Below are 4,672 nucleotides of genomic sequence, written 5' to 3'. Positions count from 1 at the left end.
GTATTATAAGAAGTGACAAGCAGGATGATTTCAGAAAAACCTGGAAAGATTTACATAAACAGATGCATAGTAAAATGAACAGAATCAGAACACTGCCCAGTAACAGCAGAATTGTGAATGACAGCTATTCTCAGTAGTAAATAAAAGCTAAAGCTTTATAATGAAACATACTACCTGCCTCTAAAGAAAGAACTGGTATTGACTGAATTCAGACTGAAACATGCTATTTTCACTTTCTTTCTTTCATTTTTTTCTTTTATGAGAGTCTTCTTATATAAAAGGACTAAATGTTATACAAAATTACACATGTATAACTCTATTTCAGTTTCCTCAATTCTAAAATGGGATAATAATAGCACATGCTCTCTAGAATAATTGTGAGGAACAAGGAAAATAGTTGTAAAGCACTCAGCATAGTGTCAGGTACACAGTAGGAGCTCAATAAATGCTCACTTCTTTCTTTCCTTAAGTGACTTGCCAATGTTCACTTAGTTAACATACGATGATATCTGCTGCATCACCTAGGTGATAGACTCAGAGTATAGAATGAGAGTTGTTTTTATTTTATTTTGTTTTGTTTTTTGCACTGACCAATGCTGGAATTTGTTTTACATGATTCACATTTGTTACAAGATTTTGTTTATCCTTTTTTTTCTCATTGTGGGGAGGAAGATGGGACAAAAAGAAAATAGATTTTTGCCCATTGGAAAAAAAAAGATATGAAAATTTAAGTTACACATATGTGAAAGTATAAACTGCCAAGTCCTTTATAAATGCCGGTTATTATTGCTCTCATTGACCTCCAATTACCACCGTGATCTCATCCAAGTCTTTCTCTAAGCATTTCTGTCAAACATCCAACTCTCTGCCTTGATGGGGGCACCTTTCAGAGCTCCTAGGAGTCTAGATGTATTCAGCACGTACTGTTCCTGACCCCTATGCTTCCCCCTTCTCAAGCTCCTGCTCAGTACAATTGATGCCATCCTGTTCCCTGCCCATGCTCTGTGGAAGAGGGGGAACATAAGGGTAAAGAGATGGGCTGGGAGCCAAGCAGAGCAGGAAAAAGAATGTCAGTGTGGAGCTGGTGGAGCAGAGAGAGCATAACCAGGAAGTTGGCATGGCTGCCAGGGTCCCTTGGCAAGGAAGTGTGTTAAAAGCTAAAGAGATCTTGTATCTCTGCCTCCTTCTCCTACCACCACAAAAATTCCCGTCTCCAAAGGGGCTTGTCATATGCCAAGTGGTGCTTAGGAGAGCAGCTGGAACCCCAATCAGGACCAGGGTGAGAAAGCTAGAGAAGAGATCCCAAGAAGCATACTCAAGGTAATTGTAATAATAAGTATATATTTTTTAAAACTCGGCATTTATATCAAGTTCTGTATATATTGTCTCATTTGATCCTTATAACAACCCTGTGAGGCAGGTTCTACACGTCCTATTATCCCCATTTTATAGATGAGGAAACTGAGACCTGGAGATGCTATGATTTGCTTGGAGTCACACAGCTAATAAATGTCAGAGGAGAGAAACTAGATTTTTCCTTACACTAAATCCATCATTTTTCCAACCGTACCATTGAACCTCCATTACAATTAACAGGCAGAGGACAGGGAATGGGACCAGCCTGGAATCAGAGCAGAATGCAGTTTACTTTTAGAGAGTGGATCAGATCTTAGATTGTTATTTGGGGTGCTGACACCCTAATTAGTGGCGTATACTAGGAAGGAGGGAAGATCTGGCCAGCTGGAACCCTGTCCCACTTTCTGCCCTATCCTTCTGTTTGCTGGATGAATCCTTCACATTCAAAGATATGATTTCATGATCAAGAAATAGAATGTGAACACTGCAGGAATCTGAGAAGGTTGTTGTGAGTAAAGGAAAGGACTTGATAAATCACAGTCAACCTTCCAGATTAGGTAGATTGAGAGGTATCTAGAAAGGGATGAATGACCATTGTCATACAGGGAAGGAAGGAACAGATCTGGGGTTCAAACTCAATTTCTATCATTATACCATAGTGCTAAGTCCCTGAGGAGATACAAGCTCATCTTCCTGTGTCTACTGGACAATGTCCATTCCCTCCCCCCCCCCCCCCCCCCCGCCCCCATTTCTTCATTTACTCCCTTAAGCTGTTACTGAGGCAGCTGTGGGAGGTACCCTAGGAGGGCAAGTGTTTGATTCTTCTAGTATTACCCTGGAACACTGAGAAAGAGCAGCTTGTGTGCTTAAGAAGAGGATTTCCAGGTGCCTCAGGAAAGAATGAACCAGAGAAGTGGGAGAGAGTCAGAGAATTAAAAGTTGAGTGTTGAAGGAAAGACTAAAAGAGGGGAATGAGGAATAGAAACAGCCTAATTTTTAAGGAGCTATTATCAGTTACTGAAGTCCTAGGGTAAGTGCTAATGGGAAGATACTACACCTTGTTTCTTTTTCTGTTCTTTATTCTTGTTAGCTTCCCTATCCCTATCCCATTTCTTCTCTCTATCTTGGACCTCCCATCCCAACTCTTCCAGTCTTTCCTCTCCCACCACCCTAGATTTCCCAGAATCCCTCTTTCCATTTTTCACAGATTCCCCACTTTTTTTTTTTACCGCTTTTCTTTTTCTCCTGTCACCCCCCACAGACATTCTGCTGCTCTCCCCGTCTCTCCCCCTCTTATTCCTCAACCTCCTTTCTTTTCCCCCTTCAATCCTTCCCTTCTCTCCTTCTTTTAAGCCTGCCCTTTGTCTCTCTCCACAGATGATAAACTTCTACAGATGGTGTGTGTCCGTGGTGGTGTGTCTGCTGCTGCTGTTGGCAGGCTGGGGGGCCTGTGCAAAAATGCAGATTCCAGACTATCCAGGGGAAGATGCTAGCATCGAGCAGATGGAAGACTTCCTGTTGAAGCTGGGCCAGGAGTTGGAGGCTATCGGCATGTCCCCGTGAGTGGGGCACCAGGGCAGGCCGGCAGCCCTTGGTTTGTGTATGTTTGTGAAAGCAAAGTGTGCCGATGAGGGGAGAAGGAGAAGAGAGGGGAGGGTTGTTTGTGTGCAAGGCTGTTTGGGAAAGCTGAACACTATGTAATGGAAACCAATGTGGTCAAGGCAGGCAATGCCCACTCTATTTCTTTTTGGCAGTTACCGAAAGAGGAGACGCTAAGAGATCTGGCATCATCTCCCCAGACAATGGCTCTGAATTCTATCCCCTTTCAGAGGACCAAGATTTTAAAGTGAGATGAATCAAGTGGGTCCCAAAGGCTGGGAAATGTATGGGGCTTGGGATGAGCCGTGGGGGAGGGGAGGAGGGAAGAGGTTTAGGAGGACGGAGATCCTTACAAACTGCAGAATATAGATTGAATTAGAATGTTAGAGGAGGTTGGGGGTGGGGTGGGGAGTGAGATGCCACTTGAATTCTCCTCGGGCTTCTGAGGCTCCTGATGGACACTATTTACTATATAGGCTTCCCAGAATATCATAACAAGTGACAATGTCCTCCTCTCCCCCCCAAATCCCTGCACCCCACCATATACACATATACACGTGCACACACAACTTGTTCATTTCAAATAATTTCCATCCTTCCCTGGTCTTCCCCAAAGTTTTTTTTTGATACAAAATATAGCTTTCTGAAAACAGTACTAGAGAGAGAGTCCAGAGGTGTTTATCTAGCACCTTCAAACCATCCTTGGCAAAGCACATTTATTACCCAGGTCTCTGACTTTCTAATCTGTAAAATGGGGATGTTAGTATTTGTACCAACTTCTACACAAGATTGTTGTGGGGGAGATGCTTTATAAATCTTAAAATTCTAAAGAAATATGAATTGTTATTGTTTCCTTGGGGGCATCAGAGGCATGACTTACCAAGCACAAAGGATCTCCCTATTAGAAGACAAACTGAAATACCCTACTGAGGCATGGGATACTATGTGGCTGTGAATTATGGAACATCAGAATCCCCAAAAGACCAAAGTATTTGTGGGTGGTGAAGTGATGAGTGAAGAGTCTCAGTATGCTATATAAACTATGACATATCATATATACAAGTAAATTAATGAATGGGAGGAAAAACCATTTATTAAGCCCTTACTATGTGCCCATCACTGTTCCAAAGATTACGGATACTAATAGAAGAAACAAGACAGTTCCTGCTCTCAAGGAATTCATAGTCTAACTGGAGGGAGAGAACACACACAAAAAAAAGAAATTTCATTTCTTGTCACAGAACAGATGGCAAAATCCAAGAGTCCTGAAGTTAAACAGATAGCATAGATAACAGTGTTGGGGGGTTATAAGGAATACAAAGATGCTAAGGTCTCGAGGATTTCAGAAGGCAGCAATAGGGAATGTGGTAAATCTTGGCTGTCCTACCTCTTACCAAAAGGCATGGAATTTTGACTCCCATCTCATCCAAACCCTGTTAGCAGGCCAGCAGAGCAAAAGGAGCGTGGAAAGGTGGGGAAGGTACCCTCCCCCCAAGGCTAGTAGTGACTCTACCTGACCCTGGATGGGTGGGGAAAGGTGGTAGGGGAGAAAAGCAAAGGAAGAAAGAAACATACACTCCTTCCCTAGAGGCTATTTCTAGATAATTCAGATGGGTTCTGACTGTATGGCATGATAGATACCATTCAGGAAATGTGTATAGGAAAAGAAGGGTGACTCAGTCCTGTAAAGAGAACAAGAGATAACAGAGAGTAAGTG

The 4,672-nt window shown here is 42.6% G+C and overlaps 1 long non-coding RNA gene across 1 annotated transcript; it reads left to right on the top strand.

Annotated features, from left to right (window-relative positions):
- The first annotated feature begins 1,051 nt into the window (after positions 1–1,051).
- On the top strand, positions 1,052–3,775 carry LOC116423706. The gene is made up of 3 exons (XR_004234212.1): positions 1,052–1,320; positions 2,734–2,915; positions 3,111–3,775. It is a non-coding gene; the product is annotated as an uncharacterized LOC116423706 (long non-coding RNA).
- Positions 3,776–4,672: the final 897 nt, after the last annotated feature.

This window comes from Sarcophilus harrisii, chromosome 4 (assembly GCF_902635505.1).
Source record: "Sarcophilus harrisii chromosome 4, mSarHar1.11, whole genome shotgun sequence".
Lineage (NCBI taxonomy): Eukaryota > Metazoa > Chordata > Mammalia > Dasyuromorphia > Dasyuridae > Sarcophilus > Sarcophilus harrisii.
Note: the sequence above shows the minus strand (reverse complement) of the source record. Positions and strands in the feature narration are given on the sequence as shown.